Source organism: Prunus avium, chromosome 2, assembly GCF_965620075.1.
Source record: "Prunus avium chromosome 2, drPruAviu1.hap1.1, whole genome shotgun sequence".
In the NCBI taxonomy this organism is placed as follows: domain Eukaryota; kingdom Viridiplantae; phylum Streptophyta; class Magnoliopsida; order Rosales; family Rosaceae; genus Prunus; species Prunus avium.
Window position 1 is genome coordinate 31,061,488 of NC_142285.1, and position 20,657 is coordinate 31,082,144.

At 38.4% G+C, this 20,657-nt stretch overlaps 2 long non-coding RNA genes across 2 annotated transcripts; one reads left to right on the forward strand and one right to left on the reverse strand.

Moving 5' to 3' along the window:
• Positions 1–5,734: 5,734 nt before the first annotated feature.
• LOC110750633 (uncharacterized) lies at positions 5,735–9,019 on the forward strand. The gene is made up of 5 exons (XR_015833516.1): positions 5,735–6,201; positions 6,284–6,366; positions 7,371–7,524; positions 7,625–7,795; positions 8,550–9,019. It is a non-coding gene; the product is annotated as an uncharacterized LOC110750633 (long non-coding RNA).
• LOC148296853 (uncharacterized) lies at positions 8,608–10,019 on the reverse strand. The gene is made up of 3 exons (XR_015833517.1): positions 9,913–10,019; positions 9,748–9,830; positions 8,608–8,743 (listed from the first exon to the last, which is right to left on the reverse strand). It is a non-coding gene; the product is annotated as an uncharacterized LOC148296853 (long non-coding RNA).
• Between the last annotated feature and the right edge of the window lie 10,638 nt (positions 10,020–20,657).

The following is a 20,657-nucleotide window of genomic DNA, read 5'->3' on the forward strand; positions in this document are numbered from 1 at the left end:
AATAAAAAGTACCAAAGAATTAGGTTGAAGATTTCACAAATTCGAATCACGTCGGCCTCATTGGATAAAAAGTACCCAAAAAAATCACAAAAATCACTCTTGGTTGTTTTTGCATTAGTATTAGAAGTTCTATAGTAAACTAAAGATAGGAAACCCTTTGACATTTGGATTACAACCGCAACACAACTGATCTCCAAGTACCAGAGGACTTGACCGAATTCCTTCATTAACATGGTAAAGTGAGTCTGGGTGCTTTCACTATATAAGAGTAGTCAGTAGTAGTCACTCAATTAATTCTATTGCCTTTCCCTTCCTTCTCTTCCAAGTAATTCAAACTCTTTCTTGCCCTAATTGAAATCCTCCTTCTTCACGTAGTCAAAGAGAAGTAGAGATCATCACCATGAACCCTGCAAGTCTTGTCCTGCAGAAAATCAGGTTGGTCATCAAGAAATTAGGCAAAGTCCGCTCCTTCAAGAATCCATACAAAAAGTTGGTCCATGATGACTCCGACTCTGAGACCTACGAGGAGCACGAGCATGGAGCAGTTCATCAATTTCTAAAACGTCATGTACTTTTTTACGTGGGGATGAAGAAAGAGTTGTATTGGGTTCCTTTGGAGTATCTCTCATGTCCAGCTTTGCAAGAACTGATGCTGGCATATGTGTTTGATGCCAAGATTAAAGGGCCTATTTGGCTTTATTCATGTACAACCGACTACTTTGATAGGGTTCTAAAGATCGCCGAGGAACATCAACGTTTTGTAAATTGAAGAAAAGTAAGGAACTAATTATTCGATGTGTAAAAACATAATGCAATTTTAATTCAAATTTGATATCTTCATCTCAATCATAGAAAGTCAAGTACAATATATCATACGCAACAGTCTTACAACAAATTGGAAAAAGAAGTACTAGTGTATTTATTGAACTTTTGTTAAATTACGATAATAACTAACTAAATCTAAAATTGCTAATATTATTTCAGACAGAAATTTTAACAATAGAAAATTTACAAATTAATACGAAACAATCATTCGTTTTCTTCACCTAATATTTGGCTTTAGGAAGGGTTATGGGCCAAATCAAAGCCCAAACTTGCAGTTTACTCAATTTGTCCATGCACGTGCGTGGCTCTAATTATCCTTCAATTGCCTCCGCCAATTTGTGAAGACCGTATTTTTAAAAGTATATATATTAATAATTTGAAGAAATAAATATTTATATCTTATTTTATTACATATATTATTCTATTAAGATAAATATCTTATTCTATTTTATATATATATATATATTGATATGCTTAGTCATGGTAGTGTTGTACGTGTCAAAGAAAAACAATGCTTAGTAAACATAGCTAGAATATAACTTGAATGGTAAGTCTTAGTATGTTCTTATCTATTAATTGTTAACTTGGACGGTAAGTCTTAGTAAACCGCCAAATACCATCCAATAAGAAGGAAGTCACTGCCGACATATTCCTATATATATATATAGGACACTTTGTGCATAGAAAATGAACAGAGAGAGAGAGAGAGAGAGAGGTGATGAATTTCTTGTGGGAGATATAGAACGTAGCTTGTATTTTCTTAACTTGGAGCAATGCCTTGGAATTGAGGTAGGGATTTCTTGGGGGCCTTTTACAAAGATTGATTTAATTAAATTTCGTGAGCATTATATTATGCATGATATTATTATTATTGATATTGGATGTTGAAGTGTTGTTAATGATCTATATTATTTTATTAATATTGACATGATCATATGTTATCGGTGATGGCTGGAATTCTTGGGTTGATGGAAAAGAGGGTAATGGAAATAGTCTTCTGTGTAGTTGAGTCTAACTCTTGGCAGGTACCAGGTCTCAGGGATCCCACAGTGCACATGATTTTTATTGGGTGATTCGGGACTGGCGAAAGGGAGTTAGACAAGATGACTAACAAAAGGGGAAATTATGGGACGGTTGAAATGAGTGTTAGTTCATATAAATGGTATCAGAGCATAGGGATTAGACACCCTTGGGAACTGTGGTAGAAGATTAGTGTGAGCATATAGGTTTGAATTTAAAGAAGTTAATGACAAAGATCTTTAGGAGTAGATTTTCTTAATTAAGTGCCAGTAAATTTCGAGGACGAAATTTCTTTTAAGGAGGGTAGATTGTGAAGACCGTATTTTTAAAAGTATATATATTAATAATTTGAAGAAATAAATATTTATATCTTATTTTATTACATATATTATTCTATTAAGATAAATATCTTATTCTATTATATATATATATATATATATATATATATATATATATATTGATATGCTTAGTCATGGTAGTGTTGTACGTGTCAAAGAAAAACAATGCTTAGTAAACATAGCTAGAATATAACTTGAATGGTAAGTCTTAGTATGTTCTTATCTATTAATTGTTAACTTGGACGGTAAGTCTTAGTAAACCGCCAAATACCATCCAATAAGAAGGAAGTCACTGCCGACATATTCCTATATATATATATATATATATATAGGACACTTTGTGCATAGAAAATGAACAGAGAGAGAGAGAGAGAGAGAGGTGATGAATTTCTTGCGGGAGATATAGAACGTAGCTTGTATTTTCTTAACTTGGAGCAATGCCTTGGAATCGAGGTAGGGATTTCTTGGGGGACTTTTACAAAGATTGATTTAATTAAATTTCGTGAGCATTATATTATGCATGATATTATTATTATTGATATTGGATGTTGAAGTGTTGTTAATGATCTATATTATTTTATTAATATTGACATGATCATATGTTATCGGTGATGGCTGGAATTCTTGGGTTGATGGAAAAGAGGGTAATGGAAATAATCTTCTGTGTAGTTGAGTCTAACTCTTGGCAGGTACCAGGTCTCAGGGATCCCACAGTGCACATGATTTTTATTGGGTGATTCGGGACTGGCGAAAGGGAGTTAGACAAGATGACTAACAAAAGGGGAAATTATGGGACGGTTGAAATGGGTGTTAGTTCATATAAATGGTATCAGAGCATAGGGATTAGACACCCTTGGGAACTGTGGTAGAAGATTAGTGTGAGCATATAGGTTTGAATTTAAAGAAGTTAATGACAAAGATCTTTAGGAGTAGATTTTCTTAATTAAGTGCCAGTAAATTTCGAGGACGAAATTTCTTTTAAGGAGGGTAGATTGTGAAGACCGTATTTTTAAAAGTATATATATTAATAATTTGAAGAAATAAATATTTATATCTTATTTTATTACATATATTATTCTATTAAGATAAATATCTTATTCTATTATATATATATATATATATATATATATATATTGATATGCTTAGTCATGGTAGTGTTGTACGTGTCAAAGAAAAACAATGCTTAGTAAACATAGCTAGAATATAACTTGAATGGTAAGTCTTAGTATGTTCTTATCTATTAATTGTTAACTTGGACGGTAAGTCTTAGTAAACCGCCAAATACCATCCAATAAGAAGGAAGTCACTGCCGACATATTCCTATATATATATATAGGACACTTTGTGCATAGAAAATGAACAGAGAGAGAGAGAGAGAGAGGTGATGAATTTCTTGCGGGAGATATAGAACGTAGCTTGTATTTTCTTAACTTGGAGCAATGCCTTGGAATCGAGGTAGGGATTTCTTGGGGGCCTTTTACAAAGATTGATTTAATTAAATTTCGTGAGCATTATATTATGCATGATATTATTATTATTGATATTGGATGTTGAAGTGTTGTTAATGATCTATATTATTTTATTAATATTGACATGATCATATGTTATCGGTGATGGCTGGAATTCTTGGGTTGATGGAAAAGAGGGTAATGGAAATAGTCTTCTGTGTAGTTGAGTCTAACTCTTGGCAGGTACCAGGTCTCAGGGATCCCACAGTGCACATGATTTTTATTGGGTGATTCGGGACTGGCGAAAGGGAGTTAGACAAGATGACTAACAAAAGGGGAAATTATGGGACGGTTGAAATGGGTGTTCATATAAATGGGCATTCGGGACCAAGTGGTATAAGCATGGTATGGGACGTGCAGGTCTGCTTGTCCAATTATATGAATTAACGGGATTAGATGAAGAGCATTCATTCATGCATTAATTTTATTAATATGATATTTTGTTGTGTGATTGCATGTCACTTAATTTATTTATATCAATTTCCTGTGGTAAGGTATCATGTCCCTATTGAGCGGTGGTTGCTCATCCCTCACCATGTTTAATTTTTCAGATGAATTAGTGGGCAAGACAAGGACTAAACCAGTTCAGGCTAAATTAGATGAGAGTGATAGAGCTTTATTTATTTATTGTAAAGTTGTAAGATTTTTGGGAGCTATTTTTATAAGAAAAGTTTATTTTATGTTTCGGCTTCCTTTTTATTTATTTTTATTTTTATTTTTATTTTTTTTTCTCACACACCGGGCGCGGGGTTTCCGCCTACCCCTGGGTCCGGGGCGTGACACAATTGGTCTACATCATCTTTGAGGATTTGATGATGGACATCGCAAAGGAGTAGTGTGATTAGATTGCATGCATGGACTGCTTTGATCTTGATTATTTGTTCATTCTTTCCTCATGATTTCTGTACTCGATACATTAATTATTGTTTCCTGACCACCAATATATATATATATATATATATATATAAGTTATTGTTTACAGAAAATTTGAACTCATAAGATAAATCCGGCCCTTTTTCTTTCTTTTCCTATAATTTACAAAACCAGGTATAGCTATTGGCAAACATATATAATTAATTTCCCTAATTAATTAACGTGGTTAAGTGGGCAATTATAAACTTTTTTTTTAGTACAAGCGATAATCTAAACTAGAGGGGAGGGATATTTCTCACACACACATATAAATGATATCATGGAGGTTCAAATTTGAGATCTCTTGTCTACAAATCAATGCCTTTTTTAATTGAGCTAGAACATGTTGACGGGCAGTTATAAACTTAAAACTTAAGCAACACGCTAAGTTTCCAATACCAATCTCATTTTTTGATTGGACTGATTGGAACCGCCACCATGAGCCCTGCTGCAAGTCTTGTCCAGCAGAAAATCAGGCTGTTCGTCAAAAAATTAGGCAAAGGTTTCCATTCCAAGAAAGCGTACAAAAACTTGGAGCACGCCTCGGAGAGCTCCAAGAATATGCATAAGGATGGAGATCAAGTTCAGGTTCCAGAAGGTTATGTGGCTGTGTACGTGGGGGAAGAGCGAAGAAAGTATAAAGTTTCTTTGAAGTGTCTCTCTTGTCCAGGTTTCCAAGAACTGATCATTGAGTCGCTGCCGGATGTGTTGGATGTCAAGATTGAAGGGCCTACACTACAAGAAAAATAACTTATGACAACATGTAATCAACAACGTGCATTCATATGCGTTGTGGAACAATATTTTTAACAATCCGCAAAAGCAGCATGTTGTATTATACAATTTATAACAACGTGCGTGTATAGCGTGTTGTCAAAATATAGAATAGAGCGATCCCAGACGCTTGCGAATAGAACAGACTTTGTTGGGAGAGGTCCCCGCTTTGCGCCCGACAGTACCTCGAGGGTTAGTCCCCGCAATCGCACGGGAATACTTTGGTTTTCACCCCAAAAAAAAAAAAAATATATATATATAGAATAGAGCTATTTTCAGAACCCGGCCTTGCATGTTGTATTAGTTTTAAGTTCTACAACGCACGAAGCGTGTTGTCAAAATTATATTAATTTATTAAATAAATAAAAAATTGGCCCCGCATGCGCATGCGCATCCTCTCTCTCTTTCTTTCTCTTTCTATTTCTCTCTCTCTTTTTCTTCTCTCTTTTTTCTTCTTCTTTTCTCTTCTCCCTGTGCCGCCGACAGTCTCTCTCTTTCTTTCTCTTTTTCTTTCTTCTCTTTTTCTTTCTTCTCTTTCTCTTTCTCTTTTTTCTTGTTCTTCTTTTCTCTCTTCCCTGTGCGGTGCCGACACTCTCTCTCTTTTCTTCTACCTCTTTTTTTTTTCCCTATCCCTCTCTTCTTCTCCCTACGTTATTTCTGGTTCTATTTTTTTTTTTTTCAAATCCCTTTTTCTTCTTTCTTCTTCCATATGAGTTTATCTTGTAGATCTTGTACATCTGGGTTCAATTCTTGTATATTTGGAATCAGATTCCAAACCGTCAGTCTCTCCCAAACCTTCACAAAGTTGAAGGAGCAAAGGCCAGGTAAGCAATTTTAGGTCTTTGCTTTAGGAAATTTGGACTTACAATGTAGAAAGGTTTAAAATTTTGTGTGACTATTTTGCAGGTTTGTTCTTTCATTTGAAGCCCTACATAACAAGTTGCAGACCCATCAAAATCTATGGTTATCTGTGAAATTTCACAATTCAAGTAAGTTCTAAACCCTATGTTGCTATGTATGATATATTTAATTTAATTGTCCCATTATAAAAATTGATTGCACGCAGAAGCAAAAGAGATTTTTCAATGGTTTTAGGCAAAACTAAAGATTACCCATTATAAATGATTGCTTATAAGTATCCCTTTAAAATAAAAACAAACACTGTGTTCATGAATTAATTTTATTAAGCTTTTTTGGTTGGTTAATTTGTCTTCACCTTCCAGCTTGCAAGTTGCATCGCAAAGCTTCATAGTTGGTGCTATTGCTTTAAGTTTAAACAATTGATCAAAACACAAGTAAATCTGAAATTGAATACTGGGGTAAAAACAAAAACAAAAATCGCGGATAATGCGGGGCACAAATCACCATTGTGGAAAGTAGCATCTTGCATACCACTTTCAGAGTAACTAGTTACTATGTATAACGATATGTAATCTGGTAGGCGTTTCTTTTTTCTATATGCTTTTTAAGACATTGCTGCACTTGTAAACTGATGAGAATTTTATTCTTGTTTTATTAGGAGTTGATTAATTCACATAAGCACACATGCCCGTTTAATATTAAAGATAATTGCAAATAACAACTCAGATTTACTTGTGGGGTAAAAACAGAAACAATCAATAATGGGGTAAAAACAAAAACAAAAATCGCGGATAATGCGGGGCACAAATCACCATTAATGCGGTAAAAACAAAAACAAAAATCGCGGATAATGCAGGGCACAAATCACCATTAATGTGGTAAAAACAAAAACAAAAATCACCAATAATGCGGGTCACAAAACACCAACATAAAACGTATATAATGTAGGAATTACAAAACATTTTTTCGAAGTTCATTTGCACCAATTAAAAAAGATCATCAGAACCATGGTTGGTTGTGGTTCTCCCTGTGGAGCCTGCAAGTTCTTGAGAAGAAAATGTGTGAGAGGGTGTATTTTTGCGCCTTATTTCTGCTATGAAGAGGGAGATACCCATTTTTCTGCCATCCACAGGGTTTTTGGCGCAAGCAATGTGTCGAAGCTTTTAGCAACCCTTCCGTTGAGCTATCGATGCGAGGCCGCAATGTCGATATCATATGCAGCTCAAGCCAGGCTTCAAGATCCCATATATGGCTGTGTTTCACATATTTTTGCTCTCCAACAGCAGGTTAATCATTTAGTACCCTTTGTATGTTCAGATTGGGTTTCTGTTCAGATTGTATGTTGAAGTAACTGATGAGTATATGCTTTTGGTTTGAACTTTTCAGGTGGTCGACTTACAAGCACAGTTAGCTTTCCTCAAGGATCAAGCAGCTCAAAGCTTTGTCAATGAATTTAGTGAATATCCCAGAAGAAAATGTCCTCTTCGAAGCTGCCATATGAGACATTTTCTATGAAGAGGACAGCTCTTTCACTCATATCCCATAAGAGCTGCCCAGGTACGTACGTTGCAATCTCCTTCACTCATAAATCAATTTAGATGCTAACTTAATATTACAATATTAATATGCTAATATGCTAGACCGTTAGATCGTTGTATATAATACATACAAGGAAAGCTGGGGTGGGCATTTATGCCAACCAACATGACTTGCCTTGGCCAGTGAATGACTTTGTAAGCAAAGAGCATGCGAGGGACGGCTAAGCTCTAGCTTTGTCCACATGGAAGTGCATGGGTCCTCTGCTCTTCTGTGTGGTGTCCAGTAGTAGACAATGGACGGCTGAGATTTGTACTATATTTTTATGATGTTAATTAAGAATTTAAAACTGTGCTGATCGTCTCACCTCTTGGACTCTTCTTCCACTTATTTAAGGTGGTTTTGGATCAACCATAACTCATTTGATCAGCCTACGTACCTACGTACCAAAACCACTAAACCCCATTTCTTAACTAATCTATTTTTTCTTGCTCTTTCTATCTGCCTTTTTGTTTTTACTTCTGTTTGTGTTTGTGTTTCTGCTGTTTTTTCACGAAGAAAAGTTTAGGAGGAGGGGAGACTACCCCATCCCTGGACGGGGACATATTTTCTGCTGTTTTTACTTGTTTAGACGATCATACTTTTTTATTTTTCGGTGTCCTACTCTGAGCTACCAAGTAACTGTCCTGCACCCAAAGTTAAAATTAACCTAATTTTCAAACCTTTGACTTTGAATGAATCTTTAATTAATATTTTTTATATATAATCTGAACAGAAACCCAATCTGAACATACAAAGGGTACTAAATGATTAACCTGCTGTTGGAGAGCAAAAATATGTGAAACACAGCCATATATGGGATCTTGAAGCCTGGCTTGAGCTGCATATGATATCGACATTGCGGCCTCGCATCGATAGCTCAACGGAAGGGTTGCTAAAAGCTTCGACACATTGCTTGCGCCAAAAACCCTGTGGATGGCAGAAAAATGGGTATCTCCCTCTTCATAGCAGAAATAAGGCGCAAAAATACACCCTCTCACACATTTTCTTCTCAAGAACTTACAGGCTCCACAGGGAGAACCACAACCAACCATGGTTCTGATGATCTTTTTTAATTGGTGCAAATGAACTTCGAAAAAATGTTTTGTAATTCCTACATTATATACGTTTTATGTTGGTGTTTTGTGCCCCGCATTATTGGTGATTTTTGTTTTTGTTTTTACCACATTAATGGTGATTTGTGCCCTGCATTATCCGCGATTTTTGTTTTTGTTTTTACCGCATTAATGGTGATTTGTGCCCCGCATTATCCGCGATTTTTGTTTTTGTTTTTACCCCATTATTGATTGTTTCTGTTTTTACCCCACAAGTAAATCTGAGTTGTTATTTGCAATTATCTTTAATATTAAACGGGCATGTGTGCTTATGTGAATTAATCAACTCCTAATAAAACAAGAATAAAATTCTCATCAGTTTACAAGTGCAGCAATGTCTTAAAAAGCATATAGAAAAAAGAAACGCCTACCAGATTACATATCGTTATACATAGTAACTAGTTACTCTGAAAGTGGTATGCAAGATGCTACTTTCCACAATGGTGATTTGTGCCCCGCATTATCCGCGATTTTTGTTTTTGTTTTTACCCCAGTATTCAATTTCAGATTTACTTGTGTTTTGATCAATTGTTTAAACTTAAAGCAATAGCACCAACTATGAAGCTTTGCGATGCAACTTGCAAGCTGGAAGGTGAAGACAAATTAACCAACCAAAAAAGCTTAATAAAATTAATTCATGAACACAGTTTTTGTTTTTATTTTAAAGGGATACTTATAAGCAATCATTTATAATGGGTAATCTTTAGTTTTGCCTAAAACCATTGAAAAATCTCTTTTGCTTCTGCGTGCAATCAATTTTTATAATGGGACAATTAAATTAAATATATCATACATAGCAACATAGGGTTTAGAACTTACTTGAATTGTGAAATTTCACAGATAACCATAGATTTTGGTGGGTCTGCAACTTGTTATGTAGGGCTTCAAATGAAAGAACAAACCTGCAAAATAGTCACACAAAATTTTAAACCTTTCTACATTGTAAGTCCAAATTTCCTAAAGCAAAGACCTAAAATTGCTTACCTGGCCTTTGCTCCTTCAACTTTGTGAAGGTTTGGGAGAGACTGACGGTTTGGAATCTGATTCCAAATATACAAGAATTGAACCCAGATGTACAAGATCTACAAGATCTACAAGATAAACTCATATGGAAGAAGAAAGAAGAAAAAGGGATTTGAAAAAAAAAATTAGAACCAGAAATAACGTAGGGAGAAGAAGAGAGGGATAGGGAAAAAAAAAAAAGATGTAGAAGAAAAGAGAGAGAGTGTCGGCACCGCACAGGGAAGAGAGAAAAGAAGAACAAGAAAAAAGAGAAAGAGAAAGAGAAGAAAGAAAAAGAAAAGAAAGAAAAAGAGAAAGAAAGAGAGAGACTGTCGGCGGCACAGGGAGAAGAGAAAAGAAGAAGAAAATGTTGACGTGAGTCTCCTAATTAATCAAGGAGAATTATTTACTTGATTAATTAAGGGATTTACTTTCCCATTCCATGTAGTTGACAAATCTGTGTATAATTAGGAGATACTCTCCTAATTCCTGTTTGAATCTTATTCCTTGTAAAGCACTATGTAAACCCATATATATACCTCCTTATGGAGAAGAATAAAATATCTGAACATATTGAAAACCCGTATTCATATTTTAGCATGGTATCAGAGCAATCGATCCTAGGTTGTCTCTAAATCCTCGTATTGAATTTCTCGAAACCCGAATCCCTCTTATCAAATTCCTTGAAACACGAACCCGTATCCTCGTATCCTGAATCCTGAATCCTGAATCCTGAATCCCGAAACCCTGAATCCTGAATCCCGAAACCCTAAACACAACCCGAAGCCCTAAACACACTCTGAATCCTGAATCCTGAATCCTGAATCCTGAATCCCGAAACCCTAAACACAACCCCGAAACCCTAACCATTTTCCTTCCGCTGCCATGGATATCGTTTCCCAAACCACCGAATCCACTTCCTTATCCCCCCAAATTGTTACTATTCAGAGTGACAACGCTCCGTTTCCTACCGGCATCACCTTGACAGAGACAAATTATGCCTTATGGTCTCAGGTCATGGAGTTACGTATTGCTAGTCGCGAAAAATTGGGGTACCTCACCGGCGACACTCCGCATCCCTCTAAGTCCTCCTCCACTTACAACCAATGGTGTACGGAGAACTTTCGGGTCAAGGGGTGGCTCATCGACTCCATGTCTCCAGACTTGATGGGTCGGTTCATCCATTTTAGTACCGCCAAAGAAATCTGGGATGCCGTGAAGAAAACCTACTTTGATGGGGGGGATGCAACTTTTCTGTTTGATCTCAACAAACGGGCGTTCACCATTAAACAGAATGGTGCTCCCGTCCACAAATACTACAGCCAACTGCAGACCATCTTTCAGGAGATTGATCATCGCACCCCGAATCGCATGCACTGTGACGCCGACGTCACTGAGCACCAGACTGAACTGGATCGTCTTCGTGTTCACCTTTTCCTTGCCGGGCTCGATCCTCAGTTTGATCAAGTCCGGGGGGAGATCCTGCGCAAAGACCCCAAATTGGACCTTGACCAAACTTTTGCATATGTACGTCGCGAAGCTCAACAACGACTGATCATGGCCAGTACTCCAGACACTGCGGTTCTGGCCACTCAACGTCCGAGGGGCCCTCCACCCTCTACCGGTGGCGCTTCTCAGACTCAGACCACAAGCTCTCGTCCGGAAACCAAATGCACTCATTGTGGTGGGAGCAAACATAATCGTGCTCGCTGTTATGAACTGATTGGGTACCCGGATTGGTGGGACCACTCCAAAGCTCCTCGCAGGAATAAGAGCACCTCCCTTCACACATCTTCCGTCACGGATCCTGTAAGTCCTGCTGCTCCACCTGCACCTGCTCCTGCCTCTGCCTCTGTAGCCACATCAGGTACCCAAGGTTATGTTTTGCATAGTTCCTCAAAGAAACACACATGGGTCATTGACACCGGAGCCACTGATCACATGACCTTTGATCCGGGACAAATTATTTCTCATACACCGCCTTCTCAATCGGTGGTGTCTAATGCCAATGGTACCCCCTCCCCGGTGATTGGGGAGGGTTCCCTCTCTCTCTCTGACTCCCTCACTTTGGATTCTGTGTTGATTGTTCCATCCTTACATCATAATCTCTTGTCTGTTGCCCAAATTACTATGGCTTTGAATTGCACTGTAACCTTTTGGCCTACTCATTGTGTTTTTCAGGACATTCTCAGCAGCAAGACGATTGGTTGTGGTACTAGGAGGGGCAAACTCTATTATTTGGACCTGGCATCTGACAGTGAAGCCAGCCTCAGTCAAGCTTACAAAATTGGGGGGACGAGTGTTGAGAAGAAAACTTCCGAAGTATGGTTATGGCATCGCCGTCTTGGACATGCTTCGTTTGGATATTTACAGAAGCTATTTCCTTCATTATTTTCAGATTTAGAGAGTTCTAGTTTTAAGTGTGACATTTGTGAACTGGCCAAGAGCCATCGTGTTCCCTTTCCCTTAAGTTCCAATAAAAGTTTAATTCCTTTTTCCCTTGTTCATTCTGATGTTTGGGGCCCTTCTAAAATTACCACTCCCGGGGGAGCTAGATGGTTTGTCACGTTCATTGATGATTGCACACGCATGACCTGGGTTTCCCTTCTCAAAACTAAAGGGGAAGTCAGTTCCAAGTTTCAACAGTTTTATCACATGGTGGAGACACAATTTCATACCCGAATTCAGGTTCTTCGGTCTGACAATGGCGGGGAATTTCTCAACCATGATCTTCATGAGTTCTTCCAAGCTCACGGTATCATCCATCAACGCTCATGCCCTTCCACTCCTCAACAGAATGGTGTGGCTGAACGAAAGAATAGACACTTACTGGAAGTAGTTCGTGCATCCCTCTTTGGTGCAAATATGCCTCGGTCTTTTTGGGGCGAAGCCGTCCTCTCTGCGGCTTACCTTATCAATCGGATTCCCTCTAGTATCCTCCAATTCCGAACCCCCCTTCAAACACTTCAACACCATAGCCAAATACCTCCCACCCAAAACCTGGAACCCCGCGTTTTTGGTTATGTGGTGTTTGTCCACTTACATGATCACCAACGCAGCAAATTAGATCCCCGTGCCGACAAGTGTGTGTTCATTGGGTATGCACCTCATCAGAAAGGTTACCGGTGTTATCATCCTCCTAGTCAGAAGGTTTATACTTCGATAGATGTTGTGTTCCGGGAACACGAGATCTATTTTTCAGATGCACAGGAGGACACTTCTCCAAATTCAGATTTTTTCCCTTCCACCGTTTTTCCAGATTCGTTCCAGACTCAAAACGACCGGTCGCAGACCTCTAGCGACCGGTCGCCCGACGAAAACGACCGGTCGCCAGATGAACACGACCGGTCGCGAACGACTCTGCCTGAAAGCGACCGGTCGCCCTCCTCTCACGACCGGTCGCCCCGCACGTCGCGACGCACGATCCCGACTCTGCCTGAAAACGACCGGTCGCCTGACGAAAACGACCGGTCGCCAGATGAAAACGACCGGTCGCCTGACCCTCACGACCGGTCGCTACCCCCAGTTTTTGCTGAAATTATTTCGCTTCAGTCCGATCCCAGCCATCACACTCAGGAGGAGAGAATTGAAGAGTTTATGCCTGCTCCGGAAAATTCTTCAGCTCCAGTACCACACCAATCATCTGCTGAGGACGTCATTCAGGTAACTTCTCTACCTGAAACTGATAACATTAATGAAATAACTGATTGCATTTCAGAAGGCGCAGAGCCTACATATCAGATTCCAAAAAGGAAGAATCGTGGTAAACCCCCAGTTCACTACGAAGCAGATATTAATGCAAAGGGGAAATATCCTATCAACAATTATGTATCTCTCACCAGATTATCTGAGTCACGGGTACACTTTGTGAAGCAGTTAGCCGAAATACCTGTTCCCAACAGTGTAACTGAAGCACTAGAAGATCAAAAATGGAAAGAAGCCATGAATGAAGAAATGCGAGCTCTCCAGAAGAATGGCACATGGGAACTCGTGCCATTACCTCATGGAAAGAAGACAGTGGGATGCAGATGGATCTATACTGTGAAACTCAAGGCAGATGGATCTGTTGAAAGATATAAAGCTAGATTGGTGGCAAAGGGATACACACAGAGATATGGGATAGACTACCAAGAAACCTTTGCCCCAGTAGCCAAGATCAAAACTATCAGAATCCTCCTGTCCTTAGCAGCAAATCTCGATTGGCCATTACATCAGTTTGATGTAAAGAATGCATTCTTACATGGAGACATGGAAGAAGAAGTATATATGGACTTACCACCAGGATGTAACTTCACTCGTGACAAGGGGAATCAAGTTTGCAAGCTCAAAAAGTCATTGTATGGGTTAAAACAGTCTCCCAGGGCATGGTTTGGTAGATTCACTAAATCCATGAAGTTTTTTGGATATACACAGAGTAATGCGGATCACACTCTGTTCCTGAAGCGTGATGGAAAGAAACTTACCGCACTGATTGTTTATGTGGATGACATAGTTGTGACTGGAAACGACACAAGAGAGCAATTGAAACTACAGAAGTATTTGTCTCAGGAATTTGAGATGAAGGATTTAGGTGATCTGAAGTACTTTCTTGGAATTGAAGTTGCAAGGTCCACAAATGGTATATTTCTGTCACAGAGGAAATATGTATTGGATCTACTTGCTGAAACAGGATTGCTTGGATGTAAGCCTGCTGACACACCAATTGAGATGAATCACAAGTTGTGTGAAGGAATAGATCAAGAACCAACCAATAAGGAACAGTACCAACGCCTTGTTGGAAGGTTAATATATTTAGCCCACACAAGACCAGATATTGCATATGCTGTGAGTGTGGTTAGTCAGTTTATGCATTCACCCAGTGTGTCTCATAGGAATGTAGTTGATCGAATCTTAAGGTATTTAAAGTTAGCCCCTGGAAAAGGATTAATGTTCTCAAAAAATAGAGATCTTGAAGTTGTGGGATATACAGATGCTGATTGGGCTGGATCCATTACTGACAGACGCTCTACTTCAGGCTACTTCACCTTCGTGGGAGGTAATCTAGTCACTTGGCGGAGTAAAAAACAAAATGTGGTTTCTCGGTCTAGTGCAGAAGCAGAGTATCAAGGAATGGCTCATGGAGTTTGTGAATTGCTATGGATCAGAAGACTCTTGACAGAATTGGGTTTCAAGCCAGGAAAGCCAATGGAGTTGCATTGTGACAACAAGTCAGCAATTGATATTGCCCATAATCCAGTTCAACATTATCGTACCAAACATGTTGAGGTGGATAGACATTTTATCAAAGAAAAAATTGAGAAGAAGATCATCCGCCTACCATTCGTAAAATCAGAAGATCAATTAACTGATATCTTAACCAAAGCTGTTTGTAGCAGAGTGTTTTATGACTCACTTACCAAGTTGGGCATTGGTGACGTATATGCACCAACTTGAGGAGGAGTGTTGACGTGAGTCTCCTAATTAATCAAGGAGAATTATTTACTTGATTAATTAAGGGATTTACTTTCCCATTCCATGTAGTTGACAAATCTGTGTATAATTAGGAGATACTTTCCTAATTCCTGTTTGAATCTTATTCCTTGTAAAGCACTCTGTAAACCCATATATATACCTCCTTATGGAGAAGAATAAAATATCTGAACATATTGAAAACCCGTATTCATATTTTAGCAGAAAAAAGAGAGAAGAAAAAGAGAGAGAGAAATAGAAAGAGAAAGAAAGAGAGAGAGGATGCGCATGCGCATGCGGGGCTTTTTCCCGCAAAAAATTTAACTCTCTTTTCCGCCAATTTTTTTATTTATTTAATAAATTAATATAATTTTGACAACACGCTTCGTGCGTTGTAGAACTTAAAACTACTACAACATGCAAGGCCGCGTTGTGAAAATAGGTCTATTCTATATTTTGACAACACGCTATACACGCACGTTGTTATAAATTGTATAATACAACATGCTGCTTCTGCGGGTTGTTAAAAATATTGTTCCACAACGCATATGAATGCACGTTGTTGATTACATGTTGTCATAAGTTATTTTTCTTGTAGTGAGGCCTGCTGCAAGTCTTGTCCAGCAGAAAATCAGGCTGTTCGTCAAGAAATTAGGCAAAGGTTTCCATTCCAAGAAAGCATGCACAAAGTTGGAGCATGCCTCTGAGAGCTCCGAGAATAAGCATGAGCATGGAGATATTCAAGTAGCTCCAAAAGGTTATGTGTTTTTGTATGTGGGCGAAGAGCGAAAGCGGTATACAGTTTCTTTGAAGTGTCTCTCTTGTCCAGCTTTTGAAGAAGCCATCGTCGAGTCACAGCCGGATGTGTTCGATGTCAAGATTGAAGGGCCTATTGAACTTCTATCATGTACAACCGAGGACTTTCATAAGCTGATGTCGAAGATCAAGAAGGAGGGTCATTAGATTGCATGCATGCAGCATGGACTGCTTTGTTATTTATTATTTGTTCACTCTTTAAGTTCCTTTCATTTCTTGTGATCATATGGATTGAAGTTTTTAACATTCGGGAAGTCCATGAGAATTGTAAATCTTATTATTTTTTAACGGATGGTTATTTTTCAACTTTGCTTTGTTGATACACAACCTTTTGAAATTTCAGAAAAAAGTAGTGAACTCGGAATGCTTTTATTCAATATGTAAAAAGCATGAAGCATTTGAAGGAAGTTGAGATTCCACCCCAAAACCAATTGGCAATGGGGGGAGTAGCTCAACTCCTTATACTAGGTTTCTCAACTTTCCAATATGGGACTTTTTACCTTCACATTCTCACACGCCCCCGTACGTTTGGCAAATTTTCAAGTATAGCATGTGGACAACACATATGGGTGACGTGGAGCACGTGTGGCCGTTGGGCTTTCACACGTGGGCTAACCGGCTCTGATACCATGAAGGAAGTTGAGGTTCCACCCCAAAACCAATTGGCAATGGAGTAACTCAACTCCTTATATTAGGTTTCTCAACTTTCCAATGTAGGACTTTTACCTTCACAACATTTTATGTGCAATTTTAATTTTTGTCAGCTCCTCGTTTAATAATCTGTTTCCATAGTGTTGCATTCCTAAAAGGACACAAATTAATGTGCAAACAACCAATTAAAAATACCCGCAAGTGCACGAATCTAATGAAGTATAGATTATGTAAGTACGGGGTCGATCCCACGAAGAACTTGTCGGCTTCCTATAAGTTCTAATTTGAGTACGTAAAGAACACTTAATTGACACACCACAAAAGCAAAATGGAAACTAAAAATGAGTAAAGAAGTGTAAAAGAAATGAAACAATACAAGAAAACTAGAGAAAAACACAAACAGCACTTTCTATCACCCTTTTATCACCATTTGGACAGATTCGTTTCTCTATTTTTCCAGTTTCGACCTCTGTCCAGTGTTTGACCTATAACTTTCCAACTGTTTGTCCAAAATTCACGTTCTTTATACGGTTGGATTCAGCACACAAAAACGAAGAACACAACGCGGACCAAAAGTCCAAAACAGTTACGAAAATAAACAGAATTTAGTAAACAAGACACACAACGTATCAAACACACAACTCACACACACATTGGGGGGGGGGGGGGGGGGGTTTGGTTTGGTTCAAGTGACCTATTTCTATTGCATGAAAGTAAATGGACCTTGAAATTAAATGAGAAAGGCAGAGATGAATTATCAAAATGTGAAAGTACCAAGTAACAAACACTAGGGTTTCGGAATCCACCCTAAACAATTCTACCAAAGTTCATGAATACTCAAGTGATGAACTCTAAATGTGTTGATGAAGATGTTCGCAATCAAGACCATGGGTCGTGGCTCAAGACGCATTAATTCTCTCTAATGTACGTAAAGTGCATGGTTCGTGCTACAATACTTGTGCCCTCCCCATAACCGAACCTAGGTATAGTTCGTACTTCGATTCAATTACAAGGAAAACCCATTAAGTTGAAAGAGAATATGAACATCACAAGAATCCTAATAGCATGGTGTTTACATTAGGTATTCAAGAAACCAATTCACATGGATGATTCTTACTTCATCCATTTATTGCTCAGGATAACATGGAGATACACATAATCCCAACAATCTCAAGAAGCATGCTTTCAAAGATGGCCAAGCAAGGAAAAACACACATCAAGGATAGATTAATTTGGTGAATTGGAATTCATCAACAATATCCAGAAATTCATACACTCAAGCATCAAAATAATAAGGTAATCATGTTTAGGGCTTCAACCTAAGCCCTAGCTATGGAGTTTAGTTGCTCATACTTATTCCAAATACAAACTCAAAATAAAATTAGAAAGAGTTTACAGATTTTGAGAAAATGATGAAAGCTTCAAGGTCATCAATGGTGGAAGCTTTCTTCTCCACTTTGTTTGGCTGCACCTTGGCTTTCTCCTAGCTCCCACCTCTCCAAAATCTGCTCTCAATGTGTAGAAAGATAGCATGAATTGATTTCCCACGTTCAAAACCTCTCCCACTTCAGATTGCAATTAACTTTCCATTGCCCATCAATTTCCAGCTCACAAATATAATATAAAACTCATACTTTCCTTAAAGCCTTTGCCCTTGTCCCCTTTGCCATGATGAAGTCTTGACTTCACAAAGATGCCAAATGCTTCAGAAAATATCTCATTTACAAAGGTAATTTCTTGTTACCAAGAGTTATGGTAACAAGAAGAATCAAGATGACACAAAGGAGGTAAAAGCTGGCCAAATTCGGATTTCCAAAGCTGTGGTAACATGCTGGATTGGTTGGATAGGCAATACTTGTCCAATGGAGCTCAAATTTGGATATGTTGTAGTTAACATCCATTGGAACAAGTTTCATGAAGATCTTCACCTCATCCGAGCACCAGAGCATGTTGATCCCAGGCCAAGAAGTTGACCTACGAAAATGAACAAAATCAGAATTTATAACCAATAATGCACTTTTAGCTCATTTTCATTCTAACCAAGGTAAAACCTATGAAAACACAAAAAGGAAGTAAAAAGCGATAAAATGTCAAGAACTAACTCAAAATAATGGGTGAATAACATGATAAATCATGTGTAAAAAAGAACCGAACACATAGCCACGCATGAAGAGAATAATGGTTTTTTTTTTCTTTACCGAACTTTAAGCAAAGTAAGCTGATGGGCTGCAGATTAGAGCTGGCAAACGGGTCGTTTTAGCGGGTTCCGGGTCGTTAACGGGTCAACCCGTTTTCTTAACGGGTTGACACGAACACGACCCGTTAAGTTAACGGGTGACAAATATTAGACCCAAACACGACCCGTTACAATTCGCGAATATCCGACACGACCCGTTAACCCGTTAAGAATAAACCAGAAAAAAAAAAAAAAAAAACATCAAAGCACAGCTTCTCTACCCAGCTAGCCAACACCTTCTCTGTCCTTTTTCCCCCAAACCCCAACCCTAACCTTTCTTCCCTCTTTCCCTTTACATTTCAATCTTCTCACCCCAAAATAGTATATATCTCTCTCACAAATATATTAAAACCCAACAACAACAGAAACTGAGGAAAAAAGAAAATTCAATCTGTGGAACTCGACCCAGATACCTCCTCCTTATTCCCTAGCTGACTCTGGTTGCTGGGCTCGTTGGTGGACTCTAGTGGCTGGGCTGACGGAGTCTGTTGAGTGGAGAGAAGCAGAGAAGAAGAGAAGAAGAAAAAAAGGAGAGGAAGAGCTGGAGGAGTCTGTTGAGTGGAGAGAAGAAGAGAAGAAAAAAAGGAGAGGAAGAAGAAAAGGAAAAAAAGGAAAGAAGAAAAGGACACGGAAAGAGAAAGCTAAAGTGGAAAAGGTGAACTCACCCAAAAAAAAGAGGAAAAGGTGAAGAAGAAAAGAAAAGAAATTTTGCAAAATTACAAAATTAACCTCCCTAACGGGTGTAACGGGTTCACCCGTTTTCGACCCAACACGACCCGTTAGCTTAACGGGTGGCTAACGGGTTCACCCGTTTTCAACCCGACCCATTAAGCTCAACCCAAATACTGATAATTTCGTGCGAATTCGTGTCGTGTTAACGGGTCGTGTGCAATATTGCCAGGTCTACTGCAGATTAGGGTCTAGCGACTAAAATTAATGGATTATAATTAATTTAGATAACAATGTTCAATTCTCTGTTCTTAATTATTATTACTTAATGACAATGTTCAATTCTCTGTTCTGAATTGTTTTTTCTTGATAGACAACCTTGTGAATTATATGAATTATATTAAAAATAAAAAGTAGCTGACTTTTAATCCAAGTCCAGACATGAGGCTCCTTGAAGCGAGAGAGTGTGGCTTACCTTGTTGTGTTAGAAGGCATATATAGATGATGAGAAAGAACACAAATAGATGATTGGAGAGAACAAGGGATCATTTGGGGCGAGTGAGTTTGGGGTCGGAGAGAGTATATATGAGGCTCCTTGAACGAATAAGCAAAAACTTATATATATTTATTTGGATGAATTTCCCAATTTGCCCTTAATTTTGATAGAAAATTTAACTTAGTTGACGGAAAGACCAATGATGCAATGTGAGATCCAATTGAAACACCATCGTCACAATTTAGCAACATGAGGGACGAAAAGTAAAGTTGGGTTATATTCGAGAAAATTTGACTTAGTTGATGGAAAGACCAATGATGCAATGTGAGATCCAATTGAAACACCATCGTCACAATTTAGCAACATGAGGGACGAAAAGTAAAGTTGGGTTATATTCGAGGGACCATTGCT